Genomic DNA, 16,455 nt, shown 5'->3' with positions numbered 1-16,455 from the left:
ATATAAAACACTGTTCCTTTGAGGAAGAATATCTTAGCCAGAGGGTGGTGAATCTGTGGAATTTACTGCTATAGACGGCTGTGGAGGCTAACTCATTGGGTATATTTAAACTGGAGGTTGATAGGTTCCTGATTTAGCAATGGTGTTGAAGATTACAAGGAGAAGGCAGGAGAATGGGGTTGAGAGGGATAATAAATCAGCCATGATGGAATGACAGAGCAAACTTTGGCTGAATTGACTAATTCTGCTCTTGTGTCTTATGGTTCTTCTATCACCTGTACCATTAATATCTGGTGTAGAGTATTTCTTTATGCTGGCAGTTAAACAGTTGTTGGTCCAACTTGGGTAACTGACAGTCATACTTTATTCCCTTTGTCACGTTAGCTTTGACAGAGGTCAGAAATCTGCTCATAATAGGGAAGCTCCTGTCTGTTGTTCTCGGCCTGCCCTCGTCGACACTGAACTCAAAACCGGAGGTGAAAAAGGTGATACTTTGGCTCATTTAAGATGAGAGCTTTGAGATGCAGTTGTGCATGAGAATGGTGTCTGATTGAGAGAGGTCACCAGCAGAGTGCTTTTGATTCTTCCTGGCCAGAGCTGGCCAAATGGAATGTTACAGCCATGTTAGAAATGTGCTTTGGATTTGAAAAACGTTCCAGATCTAGATAGGCAACAATATTTTTTGAGTGTTTTAAAGTGGATCATCAAAGGCTTCTTCAGATTTTTATTCTGGCTCAAGAATTACTCCCTTGAGGAATGCTGCCCTTGATTTATTTTCCATCTGTGATTCATCAGTCAGTCCACTAGAGGGAACCAGTACACATTGATCGCGTGCTTTACCCACAAGGATAAAGTGATTGTAGTTTATTCCCAGGGTACATGAATTTCAGGCTAAAGGGGATAGATTAAAGTGAGGAGAAATATTTAAAGGGGACTTGAGGGGTAGGTTTTCTACATAGAGGGTGGTGGGTATATGGAACGAGCTGTCAGGAGAAATGCTATGGATGGGTATAATTACAATATTTAAACAAAACTTTGTTTTGTTTAGAGTTGCAATGATAGGAACAGTTCAGGTAGATATCAGAATCAGGTTTAGGATCGCTGGCATATGTCATGAAATTTGTTGTTTTGTGGCAGCAGTACATTGCAATGCATAATAAAAACTAAGTTATAGTAAGTATATATAATGTAATATTACATATGAATATTATTTAATATGCATGTGTGTGTGTGTGTATATATTGCAAAAGAGGGGATAAAGTGAGGTAGTATTCATGAGTTCATTGTCCATTCAAAAATCTGATGGCGGATGGGAAGAAACTGTTCTTGAAACTTTTTAAGTGTGTGTCTTAAGGCTCCTGTACCTCCTCCCTGATGGTTGCAATGAGGAGAGGATATGTCCTGGGTGGTGGGGGTTCTTCATGATTGATGCCACGTTTTTGTGGCATAATCTTTTGAAGATGTCCTCGATGCTGAAGAGGTTAATGCCCATGATGGAGCTGGCTGAGTTTACAACTTTCTGCAGCTCTTTCCGATCCTGTGCAGTGGCCCCTCCTTATCAGGTGGTGATGCAACCAGTTAGAATGCTCTCCACGGTACATCCGTAGAAATTTGCAAGTGTCTTTGGTGACATAGACAAATGGAACCAGTTCAGGTAGACAGTTTGATCGGCATGGCTGAGTTGGTCTGAAGGGTCTCTTTCTGTGCTGTGTAAATCTATAAATGACATCAGGAACGTTGATACAGTGCTGCCTGGGCATCTTGGGAGTTTGAGATAATGGGAACAAGATGTGTAAAGGAATAATATCATTTTCTCTAAGGGTGGAAATAACTTTTTAATTTAATGATCCTTAAAATATGTTTTCTTAGCTTCTTGCGATTGAGGGTGATTTTCTTCTGCTCTATTAACTTACAGGCCAGTTCAGCACATGAAGACTAGCACAGGTGGGGCAGCTTGCCTCCTTCCCTCCATCAGACAATAAAAATCCTCAGTAAGACCGGAAAATTTAACTTTCCAGAGCTCGCTCACGCTCTCTCTCTCTCCCCCTCTCTCTCACACTCACACTCACACTTACACTTACACTTACACTCACACTCACACTAGATATTATAGTCAATATTGTGATAAACACTTACTTTCTGGTGTAGCTTAGAGTACTGCCTGAGTGCTTATTGGGCATGTGGAAGATGTGTTCTACTCATCTAACATCACTGAGTATAACTGAGGCCCGGATGTTGCGGATGTAGCTGGGAGAGGACATTAATGTTGGTTCACTCATCTGCCCAGTGGATTTGAGGATTCTGGAAAGTACCTTTCCAGTTCTTTGTGATGTCTGTTGCAGGGCATCCGTGCCTTTGAAAACCATCAGTGTCCTAGCTTGCCATCACCTGTAGTGCATTGACACGGTTTGTGATTTAAGGAAAAGGATGTTCAAAGGTCAAGGAAGATAGGGGTCACTTACCTAATGAGTTTTGCACTGGTTTTTATAGGTTGTGATCTTTGGACACGCTTTTAATCATGGAGGATGTGCTAGTGAATTTTGACCTGGCGTCTGCCTTCACTGAAAGGTGGGTGTTGAGGCAATGAAAATTAAGTCTGTGGATTTCATTGTAGGCAAACTGTCAGGGTTGGGAAAATTCACCAGTGCCTCCAGTGCACCAGCATAACCTGGTGTGGATTTAATAATTCTATTTTTATTTCGGGGATACAGCATAGGCCAGAAGGGCCTTGCCGCACCGCCCAGCAACCCTCGATTTAACCCTAGCCTGATCACAGGGCAATTTATAATGACCAATTAACTGATTAACGGACTGTGGGAGGAAATGGAGCCCTTGGAGAAAACCCATTCAGTCATGAGGAAGGCGTACAAACTCGTCACAGAGGACACCAGAATTGAACTTTGAACTCCAGCCAGAGCTGTAATAGCGTTGCACTAACCGCTACGCTACTGTGGCGCCCCGGTTGTTTCATTGTTCATTGGTCCAGTGGGTAAACTCCACTTCAGCTGAAAGCTTTTTGGAGGTCAGGTGCAATATTACAGCAAGGAAAATGAGACATACGTAATTGTAATGCAGCCTGACCTGACTCTTGCTTGCACTGGATCTGTAATATGCTGGGTCACTGGCACTGGGTTTCTGATTGATCTGTTGATCATATCTGTTGCGCCTTAACGAGGGTGGAATCCACACTATGTTTAAGGAGCAGCTTTCCTGAGATATTTAGACCATAAGATATAGCAGCAGAATGAGGTCATTTGGTCCATTGAGGCTTCTTCCCATATCCCTTCATGCCCTGACTAATCAAGAATCTATCAACCTCTGCTTTAAATATACCCAAGACTTGGCCTCCATGGCTACCTGAGGCAACAAATTCCATAGATTCACCACATTCTGGCTGAAGAAGCTACTCGTCTCTGTTCTAAAAGGACGTCCCTCTATTCTGAGGTTGTGTCCTCTGGAGTTGGACTCCCCCACCATAGGAAACATCCTCTTTTAAGGAAGATTCTTGAGCGATTTATTTCATTTTCATTTTTAATTCTCCTTATTAATTATTATTGAAAATCGACAACAAAAAAAAATTAAAATAATCAAGTCAATATATCAATATGTATAATAAGAGTCGAAGTAGTAAAGCTAAACAGTATATCAATAATTTTTTTAAAATGTTAAAGCTATCTTTTTTTGGAAAAAAATAAAAGGAAAAAAGAACCCCTACTAACTAAAACAAAAAAAACCCAGAAAAAAAAACCCATTTGGAGCACAAACCTGGCGCTATATGCCATACAAGCTTCTATATAAAAAAAAGACATCAATCTGCCAACCAAATCCATTTACCCAAGAATCAGAAGGGGACCATCTTAATTAACTCAAATCAAATGATAGTAGCAGGCAAAAGAGCCCCACCTTTTCTCAAAGTCAAATCGGGGATCAAAAGTTCGACATGATTTTTTCCAAACTAAGACATAGCATCACCTGAGAGAACCATTGTATCAAAGTGGGAGCAGAAGCATCTTTCCATTTCAATAAAGTAGCCCTTCTAGCCAATAATATAACAAATGCAATTACATGTTGGTCTGATATAGAAATACCATGAATATATTGAGGAATTATACCAAAGAAAGCTGTCAATTTATTAGGTTGTAAATTAATTTTTAAAGCTTTAGAAATAGTAGAAAAAATAGATTTCCAAAACTGTTTCAATACAGAACACAACCAAAACATATGTGTCAATGTAGCTATCTCAGTTTTACATCTATCACACTGACTATTAACATTAGGAAATATTTTGGACAGTCTCTCCTTTGTCAGATAATAACGATGTACAATTTTAAATTGAATGAAAGAATGACTGGTGCAAATCAAAGAAGAGTTAACCAACTTCAAAATTTGCAACCAATCTTCTGTTATCAAGGTCATGTTAAGCTCTCTTTCCCAATCTTGCTTAATCTTAAATAGAGGATAATTATCCTGTTGTAATAGTAAATTATAAATTTTCCCAATGAAACCTTTCACTAAAGGGTTCATTTTTAAAATAGTGTCTAACAGGTCAGAATCTTGTATACACAAAATAATCTGCAGATGCTGTTGTCAAAGGAACACTCACAATGTGCTGGAGGAACTCAGCAGGTCAGTCAGCATCAGTTGAAAAGATTAGTTGACGTTTCTGGCCGAAACCCTTCATCAGGACTGAAGGAAGAACTTTGGGGAGGGTTTGAAGAATGCTGGTAGTTGAAAAAAACAGTAATTTTTAAGACAAAGGGGTGGGGGAGGGGAAGCAGGGAGGTGATTGGCAGGAGAACAATAGTAGAAGGAGGCGGAACTATGAGGGAGGTGATGTGAAATAGGGATAGAGGAAGGGAGGGAGAGGGAATTACCGGAAGTTGGAGAATTCTGTGTTCATACCAAGGAGCTGGAGACTACCTAGACGGTATATGAGGTGAGCTATTCCAACCTGAGTTTAGCCTCATCATGGCAGTAGAGGAGGCCATGTATGGACATATCTGAATGGGAATGGGAAGCAGAGTTGAAGTGGGTGGCTACCGGGAGATCCTGTCTGTTGTGGCGGACAGAGTGGAGGTGCTCGACGAAGCGGTCCCCCAATCTGTGTTGGGTTTCACCGATGTAGAGGAGGCCGCACCAGATGCAATAGATGACCCCAACAGATTCGCAAGTGAAGTGTTGCCTCACTAAGCACATCTTTCTCTCTCCACCCCTCTCCGCTTTCCGCAGGGATCGATCCCTCCGCGACTCACTTATCCGCACGTCCATCCCCACGGATCTCCCACCCACACTTATCCCTGTAAGCATAAGTGCTACACTTGTCCCTACACCTCCTCTCTTGCCACCATTCAGGGCCCCAAACAGTCCTTCCAGGTGAGGCAACACTTCACTTGCGAATCTGTTGGGGTCATCTGTTGCATCCGGTGCTCCCGGTGTGGCCTCCTCCACTCCGTCCGCCACAACAGACAGGATCTCCCAGTAGCTACCCACTTCAACTCTGCTTCCCATTCCCATTCAGATATGTCCATACATGGCCTCCTCTACTGCCATGATGAGGCTAAACTCAGGTTGGAGGAGCAACACCTCATATACCGTCTAGGTAGTCTCCAGCCCCTTGGTATGAACATAGAATTCTCCAACTTCCGGTAATTCCCTCCCCCTCCCTTCCTCTATCCCTATTTCGCATCACCTCCCTCATAGTTCCGCCTCTTCCTACTATTGTTCTCTTGCCAATCACCTCCCTGCTTCTCCTCCCTCACCCCTTTGTCTTAAAAATTACTGTTTTTTTCAACTACCAGCATTCTTCAAACCCTCCCCAAAGTTCTTCCTTCAGTCCTGACGAAGGGTTTCGGCCCGAAACGTCGACTAATCTTTTCAACTGATGCTGATTGACCTGCTGAGTTCCTCCAGCACATTGTGAGTGTTCCTCAGAATCTTGTATATATGGAAAATTACTTAAATAAAAATGTCGGACCTGAAGATATTGCAGAAAGTGTGAGTATGAAAGAGAGTATTTAGTTACTAATTTCTCAAAGGACAGCAATCAACCTTCTTGAAACAAATCCATAAAGGAATAAATTCCTTTATTTCTCCAAAGAGAAAAAGGTAGGATCACTAAGTGAAGGTTTAAATAAATAGTTTTGATAAATTAAATTAAGAAGGTTAAATTTTTTAAGATTTAAAAAACTTATGAAACTGGTACCAAATTCGTAATGACTGCTTAATCATAGGATTTATATTTAAAATAGAAATTTTGGCTAGTTGTCCAGGTAAAGAAGCTCCTAATAATGAACTTAAGTAAAATTGTTTCACAGCTTTCAATTCCAAATCAACCCATGGTGGTCGTTCATTTTTATCGGTCCAATATAACCAAGAACACGCATAGCGTATATTAACTGCCCAGTGATTTATTTCTTATGTCAGATAGCAGGGAGAACCATCAGAATTTAGTGAAGTTACTTTGTACCTTCTTACTCGAAGTTGACCCTGCTGAGGTACCTCCGGCTTGTTTTCTTCCCAGTTGTGGGAGGTGAATCTGTGAACTTCTGTTTGAGATTCTACCCCAAGTTTTAAAACTTGAGCAGGGATAGATGGTGTTCCAGGGTCTTCTATATGTTTCAGTTGATGTTTGGCTTTCTGAGCTTGGTTGTATGTGATGCAGGATGGAGTCAAAGACACTTGGGTCTCAGTTGAGTTCCTCAGTGCCTCCTCCAGCAGGTGCTTCTTCTCTGCTCTCTGTTATTTTTCCCTTTATTCTTGCCTATCACCTGGGTGGGCCCATGAGTGTCTGGGCCTGAGTTAGTACGGACATCAGTGGTTGCATCTTTGTACCTTCTGACTGTTGTTGCTCTCACAGTGAATCTAGTAACTGTGCCCGGACAGAGAACAAGGTCATGACGGTTCATGTCATCATTCAGAATGGCAGCTTAAATCAACAGCTCCTCTGGAAAAACGGATATTTTGCCCCGTTAATGCATCAAATCTAAGATCTTTCGAACATATCTGAATTGATAAGGGGGGCAAGAATGGGGAGAAAGAATGGAGATTAAAAAAAAGCATCACTGCGAAGCCTATGGAAGAGAGAGGTGCAGGATGCAGCTCTCCTACACGTGCGCGTGGCGGCGAAGTTGATGCGGGGCCTCTTGCAGGCGAAGTGGCAAATATGAAGATTCTGGAAGAGATTAGGGAAGTCCAAAAAGATAAATAAAACAACTCAATGATATAAAGTCAGAGCTCGCCAGCGTCAGTCAGGAAATAGCGATGGCAGAGACTTGAATTGAGAAGGTGGAAGACCGCGTGCAAAACATGGAACAGATACTAAGTACGACGATAAAAATATTAAATCAACAGGAGATTGCTCGATCAGGAGGGAAGATCACAACGAAATAATATCAGGATTTATGATGTTCCTGAAGGAGTGGAGGGAGTGTCGATGATAAACTTTGTAGGCAAGCTGCTGCAGGACACGCTGGAGTTTTCCCCCGAATATGGAGATGGAAATCGAAAGGGCACACTGTTCTCTCGCCCAGCGGCCTGCCGGAGACAGACAGAAGTAAACCGCGATCCATTGTACTTAAATTTCTCCGATTCAAGAGCAAGGTGGAGATTCTACGAAGGGCCTGGGGTAAGAAGAGGGTTTTTTGAAACAGGAAGTTAATATACTTCGATCATAATTACCCCCCGGCGGTCCTACGGAAACGGAAGGAGTATTCCAAAGCAAAACAAATATTAAAGGAAGAAAAGATTAAATTTCAAACCCTGTACCCTGCTAAACTGAGAGTATTATACCAAGAAGGGATACGACTGTACCAGACGGTGGAAGAGGCGACTATAGACATGAACAACCAAGGACTGTCCATTAGCGTGGTCAAACCAAGGGAAAGTCTGGCTGAGCAGTTATCCCAAACTGCTTGGGAAATAGTAAGAGAACCGAGAAAGCAAGGGACAGGAACAGGACGAGAGAAGGATATTAGGAAGAGACTGTGAGTTCTCCGAATACAGCCCTCACCTCCTCCAGAAGAGCCATAAGGTTGGGCTAACTTTAAAAGTGCTGAGAAACTAAACGGAAGCAAAAATAGACGGTGATATACCTATCTCGAGAAATACATGTTATAATGTGGTTTTTATATTACTCAATTTTTAAAAAATTCATTTATTCATTCCTTTTTCCCTACCTAAATGAGAATATATACATGGGAGGAATACACAGGGAAAGCATTTCTGTGTAATAGACATAGTTTTTTTTAACTTACTTTTATAGGTACTGCAACGGGGGTGCTTAACCCACAGGTAGGAGGGACTATCCCCCACAGCTAGACTTTTCTTCTAGCCCAACCCAGGGTCATCTAGAGGCCCCAGCCTTGGAACCACACCTTCCTTACCTTTCTTTCTTTTTATTATTCACTTTTCTTGGTTCTTATTCAGGGAGTAGATCGATTAAGTTATATTCCGCAAATTTCAATGATATACTAACTTAGAGAGTAAGACCATATATTTTGGGTATATACCTCAAGAATGGTTGAAAAGAAATAAATATAAATATTTAATGAATGTACTGCTGGTGACTGGTAAAAAGACCCTTACCAGGAAACGGTTATCTCAGGAGAGCCCAACTTTAAATGTATGGATGGAAATTACAATGGACATTCACAAAATGGAGAAGATAACAACATCTGTTAATCATAAGTTGGAACAATTTTATTCATACTGGGGAAAAATGGTTTAAGTACATAACATCTTATAGGCCTGATTTTATTCTCGCAATCAAAATCACTCCCTACTCTACATAGTTTTCTTCTTTTGATTGTTCTTTCTTTTGTCTTCTTTCTAAAAGAAAATACTTCAGATAAATATTATGTGGAGATTTGTGACAAATATGATATAGATATGTACAGTATCTGAAATACATCTTATAGAAATGTTTGATGAAATTCAATAAAAAATAAATTACAAAAAAAAGAGAAAGAGGTCATGTTGTTGTCTGTTTGACAAAATAATGATTATGATGAGGTTTTTTTGAGCACTTCAGCAGAATGAATTACTTTTCCTTACCTGTTCCTAGGCAGACTTGCCCTTTCCAGAGGTTTCCTTTTGTTATATCTCCAGAATCACTCACCCAGGAGGGGCATTGTCTCTCCTTGTGGGCACAGAGTTCTCCAAAAAAAAACCCTGGACTTTAGGTGCTCTGTGTGTTTTGGTTCCATGTCATTGTGAATTGCAAGGTTGTTCGATATTCCTTGTGCCATCAAGGTAATTTTCAAGATACATGACTAACATTTTAGGGCAGCAAGTTAATGTAGTGGTGAGCACAATGCTTTGTAGTACCAGCGACCTGGGTTCAGTTCCTGCCACTGCCTGTAAGGAGTTTGTATGTTCTCCCATGGCTGCATAGGTTTCCTCTGGATGCTCTGGTTTCCTCCCACAATCCAAAGATGTACTGGTTGGTAGGTTAATTGGTACTTTGACCCGTGATTAGGCTAGAATGAAATCGGGGGATGCTGGGTGGCATTGCTCAAAGGACAGGGAAGGGCCTGTTCCACGCTGTATCTGAATGGTTGTTTCCTTATTTTAAAGAAAACAGTGACTCTGATCTGCATAATTGTGCCTTGCACACTTTTCAGCTGCAAAATTTTAGTTGCTATCAAATAGGATGAGCAGGTCTTCCTTGTTTTTATTTCTGTATCGCATCTTCATGACATTGCCTACAGCTTTAGCATGTACTGATAAAAGTTGTTCAGTCTCCCATACCTGCTTCGCCTGTGTCAGATTGCTTGTCATCTGGCTAGCCTTAGAATTAGTGGCAAGAATAGCTCATAGCTCATTGATAAGCTTTTTCAGTCTTTTCAGGCTGAAAAGGGACCAGCAATATCAGTCGTTTATTTAACAGTAATGTGAGTTTCTAGTATGATGTGATTTCCTTTGCAAGGGTTTCTGCACATTATTCATTTTAACCCAGATGCTGCTAAGATCCTTGCTATCCCTCAACCAGATTTGACTTGCAAAGTGTTTCCCACTTTATGAACAAGAAAAGTCCTGTTCATTCTCTTAGGCCAGGTTTATTAAATCATGGCTGATTGTCATAACTCAATTTTTCTACCTCTGATCCACCCCCTCCCCACTCCCATTACCCATATTCAGAGTTTTGTTGATCTTGGCTTTGAAAGTTGTGTTTAGGCTAGAATGCACAGACTGTGAAATTTCTACTTTTCTCTCTGCTATAAATAAATATGCTTCCTGACTTCAATTCAGTGAGCCCAGGCTGTAGATTTAAGATTGGTGGTCCTCCTTATTCACTGTCTCCTCTGTTATCAGGTTGTTAGAATGTATTAAACATTTTTATTGGACTTCATTTGCAATGGCATGACTGAGTCTCAGCATGTCTCTGAATCCATACTGAACCTCCTGCTGAGTGAGGTCGATATATCCTTAGTCAGTGTCAGAAAGTGAATGCAGCTTCTAAATGGAGTCCATAGGGTCTTGATGTTCACACAACCTTGAAATAAAAGGCCATACGTATATGTTTTTATTGTGCAGCCATTCAGACAGTTCCCTTGTATTACTAGAAGTAGAAGATTTGATCATTTAATGTTTGTGTACAAATTCATCTAATGGGGCTGCACTTCATGTGAAACATGTAAAGAACTTAGGGACATCCTGACGGTGGCAAAATGCAGTCCCCCCCCCCCCCCCTTTGTATTCACTTCATTGCTCTGCTGTCATTCCATGAAAGTATTTTGCAGTGGTGTAAACACTGGGATTATTGCCCATTAATTTAATCTTGTTAAAACATTTTACATGTATCTTGTTCCCTGTCGGTTGTATGCCTGATACCTCATTTAAAATTCTTAGCCTATGGTCTACTTTCTCTGAACTTAACTATCTTTTTTGAAATCAGCACTGTTAACCGTGGTGTTAAACGTGAGCATTGGCAGTTGCTTCAGCTACCCAGACACCAGACTTTAGAATTCCCTACTTAAGCACACATGCCGTTATACATTCTTTAATGGTATTTAAAGTTCTGCTTTAACCAAAATTTCCTACTTGACATGAATAACCTTGTAATATTAAAGGAATCGTATACATGCAGTTTATAGTAAGTCACAAATGAGAAAATCTGCAGATGCTGGAAATCCAAAGCAACACATACAAAATGCTGGAGGAACTCAGCAGGTCAGGCAGCGTCTATGGAAGAGAATGAATGATCGACGTTTTGGGTTGAGACCCTTCTTTGGGGAATGTCGGTTTACTCTTTTGCATAGATGCTGCCTGACCTGCTGAGTTCCTCCAGCATTTTGTGTGTGTTTCTCTGCAGTTTATAGTTGTATGTTAGTAATTGCTACTTCCTGTGAACTTGAGTAACTTTAGTATGGGTGCTGGGTGGAATTGTTCTCAGTAATAAGGGATGCAAGCTTGAGTTTTAAAATTACACCTTGATGGATAAACTTTTCAATTGATATTACATGTAATTACAAGTGATTTTAAATTGTTGCATCTTGTTTTGATTAAATGTCTGGTGCAGTATGTTTTTCTTTGACAAAAACTGAGAGACAATTCACTTTCAGCAAAGGTACTTTATATGCATGTGAATCAAGTCATTTTTTCAAATTATTTCTATCAGTGACAGCTAGGAAACCAGCAGGACTTCTTTTTGGTATTGCACAACAAAATACAGGACTGAGATTTCCATTTATTGAAAATAATCCCGACCTTTTGAAACTTCCGTTTATTCTTCACAGATGTTTCAGTGACATTGTACTAGTTTTGAGAAGGATAGAAACTGATCCCGTGTGCAGTAACTTTAGCTAGGTATTGATGATGCTGGCATGAGCCTAATGTGCTGCCATGCAGATTCAGATGAATAGAAAAGCAGGGTGAAACTAAAGTACTGTGGATGCTGGAAATTTGAATTAGCCTCAAGAAGCCCTTTAAATACTTGTCAGACTACGCATCAAATCAAGTTTAATTATCATTCAAGCCATGCATGGATGCAGCTGAACAAAATGTTCCTCTGGGGCCAAGATGCAAAACATTCAAAAGTAGCAAGTAACATAATTCAAAATAGCAAGCCAAGAACCACCTTCACTTGGAAAAAAAAATCATCTATGGTCCAAGACCCTGTGCAACAACGTCCAGCAATCGATGGTACAGTCTCCCGGCAGTCAACAGACGCACACAATCCAGTCTGTCATTCCACTACTCAAACGTGGTTGGGCAGCACCAGGAGAGGCCAGGCCCCAGCTGAGTGCAGACGCCACGCTGTAATGCTTCCTCATCTTCTCACCTGGTCTGCAGCAGCAGGCAAGCCTGAGGCTTGAGGCCTAGACCTTGCTGCAATCTAGGCTACACAGCTCCTATTTTGTCAGTTCCCCCGCAAACCATACAATGGTAACAGGCCTGCAGCAACTTATTGTCCAACAGAGTCTTGGGTTTGCAAGTGAAATGTCAGTTAACTTTCTCAGGTTGAAGGTCTTTCACTGGCATTCTGATGAAAGACCAGCACTTGAAACTGTTACTGTTTTTCTCCCCACTCACGTTGCCCACCTTGTCCCCATCCTTTTGACCTTTTTCACACATCAGGTGGGATTTGACTTGGAGGCATTAGTGACAGCTGTAGCAATGGCTCCTCAGTCAAGCACATATACCAAATGTCCAAATCTGCTGTTCCTTTCATGCCAAGCAGCATTACTATTTTGAGGTGTAATTCGAATTCATTTGATATCATTTTGAAATCTATGAAGCATAGTGATCTGCACAGTTTGCTGGCTGTCTAGTAATGACACAGCCAGTGAGTGAAATCCTTGTTGGCTATAGGTTCAGAGATGATTTGATTAGTACATCCTTAGGCCATTCTATAAAGTAAAAGACAATTGAAAGGATTGGATGAAAATGCAAGTTGAGATATTGGTGGGTTGAATGTGTAGCAATCACTGGAAGTTCAAGGTTATCAGTCTGTCTTGTACCTCCTTTCATTTGATTGGGATTCAGTGGCACTGTGTAGAAAATGTAATTCCTTTTTGGTGAGGCCATGCGAGTTGTGCTACCCTCGCTTTACAAACTTAAAAAAAATTGTTGCATAGCACTGTGCTAAGTTCTGCTCAGTAATACTTCAGAGCCTGAAGAGTCATAAATATTCGGTCAAAGATCATTTTATATTTGTTAATTCCTCAGTAAAATTTTGTCATCCCCTTTTCAGTATTAATGTATTGATTTAAAAATGCGAAATCAAAGGACTGAGAAATTGCATGAAAATGTATTTCACATCATTGCTCTGTCATCTTCTGGGGGAGGAAAATTGTAGCTCAAAAGTAAAGAAAAATAGGTGTTTGAAATTCCAATTCTAACTCTTGGGGTATCGAAACTATTCAAGAATTTTATTTTCCCCAGGCTTCTGTTAACTGTTGCGACAGTTAATTTGTGATGCATTCTAGGTCAGCTGTAAACTGGCCAGAATTCTCTTAAGGGGGTAAAGCATTTAGTGATCAAATTCTTTTAAGTCGTTATATTTCTTTTAAAAGTACATAAAAGTAAGTTTTCTCTCAGGCCTTGTCCTCCCAAACAAGTTAGGTCCCAACTGTATTTTTTAAAAAATAAACTTTTGTCTTTTATAAATATGCCTGACAGGGAAAAATAAGTTGCTTGGGTTTCCAAACATGTCCCTCAGTGATTTAAATATTTTAGTTACACCCATCTCAACAGTGCTCAAGAAAGCTGGAGTTGAGTTTTTTTTAAAAAGCCTAGTTTCATTGTCTCTGTGAAAAGGCTATGATTTGAATATTTGTTGTGTAAAGGTATATTAATCAAGTTGTGTGTGAGTGGAATTGAGCTGCAGATCAGCCATAATTAATTGAACTGACAAACTGGTTCAGTAAAGAGCAAGTTCCATGGCAGAAGGCACCATCACACTGGGGTTCACTTGCCATTAATTTGATGTCAGCTGAGCACACTAGGAAGACTGTTTGAATTAGACAAAGGGATCTTTTAAAATCTTTGAAGACGACAGGTGGGGCTTCTTTTAATGTCTCAAGTACAGCATCTTTGATGCTTTGCTTCTCTCTGCGGAGTACTGAAGCATTGAGTTTACCTAATCAATTCTTTGGCATAGGCTTGATTGTATTCAAAGGAAGAATTAAAGTGGTTCTAACATGGAGGTGATTTGGCCTGTTGAGTCTGTCAGCTTTAAGCTAAAGCATTCTAGGAGTTCCGATGGCTGGGTCTCTCCCCATATCCTTACAAATTCACGAGTTTAAATTTGCCTCAGTAGCAATGTTTTCCAGACACTAACCATTTACTGTTTATATATTGGGTGCCACAGTAGCGTAGCTGTTAGCATGATGCTATTACAAGTAAGGAAGTAGAAGTTCATACAGGCAACTCGAACTTACGAATGGAGGAAGGAGAACGCCATCCGCCATTTTAAGTCGTTGCCGTTAGCACTGTGAGTGTGTAACTTTGTATTTGGCTTAAATTTTTCTTAACAAGATCCACCTTGGGCACCGCCCCCCCCCCGACCTTCCAGTTAGCACCACCCCCCACTTGTACCACTTAACCTGTCTTAGTACAGGTGAACTTTAGGACCCAGGGGAGCTCAAGTCAGGACTCGCCGCCCGCGGCTGCTGCTGCTGAATCTGTAATGTTTCTGTTCCGTTGACAGAAAACGGTCACGATTGAAAATAAAGTGGAAATAATAAAGTGATTGGGAAGAGGTCATTGGAAAAGCTTTAAGCTACAGTCGGTCAACGATCTGAACAATTTTAAAGGATAAAGTGAGAATAATAGAGCATGTGAAAGGCCCTGCCCTGATGAAAGCTACAATTATTACTAAGCAACGCACTGATTTAATTATTGAAATACATACGTTTCTTAAGTGTTTTGTATGCATAGAAAGGTAAAATATGTACTGCATACTAAGACAAGCGTTTGACTAACTGACGCTAAATAATACTGGATGTGCCTGTTACGACTTGTGTACAAATCCGACTTAAAGATGGACTCAGGAACGGAACTCGTTCGTAACCTGGGGACTGCCTGTAGTTCAGTTTTGACATCATCTGTAAGGAGTCTGTATGTTCTCCCAGTTGAATGTGTGGGTTTTTCCAGGCTCTCCAGCTTCCCCCAACCATCCAAGTATGTATGTACGGGTTAGTAGGTGAATTGGTCATTGTAAGTTATCTTGTGATTAGGCTTGGGTTAACTCAGGGTGTCATAGCTTAAAGGGCTGGAAGAGCCTTCTCCACAACGCATTCCAATAAATAAACAAATTAAGTCAATTTTGGTTCTTTTGTCAATCAGCTTCATTGTATGTTCCTAGCCCTTAATCCCCTCAGTCAATGAGAACAGTTTGTCTTTTTCTCCGCGGTCTATAATGATTTAAAATACCTCTCTTAGACCTCTTCTACCCTTCTGTGTATGGAGAACAGTTCCAGCTTCTGTCTATTCATATTCCTCTAGTTCATGAAATTGTTATGGAAAATCTCTTTTGCACTCTCTCAGAAGCTTTACATCTTCCCTGATATGCCTTGTCCAAAATTGGATACTACTGTTGTCATGACTGAACCATTGTTTTATAATGTTCACCATGTTTTCCTTGTTATTGTACTATGTGCCCAAGATTCCTTAGCCACTTTCCCAACCTATTTTAGCACCTTCATTGAACCACATATGCAGATACACCTACATAATCTGCCTGCTTTTGTATTCTTCGCTTCCATAATCTCCCTTATTTTGTATTTCTGTGATTATTTGATTTATTAAGTCCCAAATTCCATTGTTTTACCAATTGTTCTCTCAATTCCTTCTAACACAAAGCTTTAAGTATATGTATACATCCAGGTCCCATTCGTAAATTCTTCAGATTTGTACTCATTTAGTCTACACTTCCTTTATTTTTTTCCCGCCAAAACATGATCTGCCGCTTGTTCACATATTCAGCCAATGTATTAACTTTAAAATTGAATTTCTGGAGTTTGAGGGTGAGGTTGCTAGGTTTACTGCCTGCTTAGGCATCAGTGGACAGTGAAGTTGCATTTAGGCTAATAACCAGAGTCAGATCTTCACAATGCCGTTTTTCACTTATTTTTGATTTGCATGCATAGGACTGAGAGATTCTGGTGACAAGACAACATTGAAAGTGCCCACGACCAACTTGAAGGTACAGAATTTGATAACTTTTTTTTCTGTCAAGTAGTTAATTATTGCATATGTTTGTGCTGATGAGCTATCATTTTGATCGTAGTTCCTCACCAAAGTTTTTAACCTGATTGACTTAATGTGTTTTCATCATTGCTATTTTACCTTTAGCTTTTTTTTGTGAGCTTCTGAAAACTCATTACACTGGACAACAAATATTTTTTGGAAGTGTTGCTTCCTCAGAAACTTTTTTTGTTTATGGTAGACTGCTTGAAGCTGAACACAAATATAATTTCAGACTACTTGTATTACGTAGGAATTTGGAGAAAC

The 16,455-nt window shown here is 40.3% G+C and overlaps 1 protein-coding gene across 3 annotated transcripts in view; it reads left to right on the top strand.

The window, feature by feature from the left end:
* Nucleotides 1-16,455, top strand: part of LOC134354098 (SUMO-conjugating enzyme UBC9) — a 57,461-nt gene that overhangs the window by 8,189 nt on the left and 32,817 nt on the right. For 2 of the 3 annotated variants that reach the window (XM_063062857.1, XM_063062859.1), the window contains exon 2: nt 16,092-16,147. The exons of the other annotated variant lie outside the window; for it this stretch is intronic. The gene's annotated coding sequence lies outside the window, so the exon portion shown is untranslated. The remainder of the gene's footprint in view (nt 1-16,091; nt 16,148-16,455) is intronic. 3 annotated transcript variants of the gene reach the window in all.

This window comes from Mobula hypostoma, chromosome 11, assembly GCF_963921235.1.
Source record: "Mobula hypostoma chromosome 11, sMobHyp1.1, whole genome shotgun sequence".
Taxonomy (NCBI): domain Eukaryota; kingdom Metazoa; phylum Chordata; class Chondrichthyes; order Myliobatiformes; family Myliobatidae; genus Mobula; species Mobula hypostoma.
The sequence above is the reverse complement of the archived record's forward strand: the minus strand, read 5'-3'. Positions and strand labels throughout refer to the sequence as shown.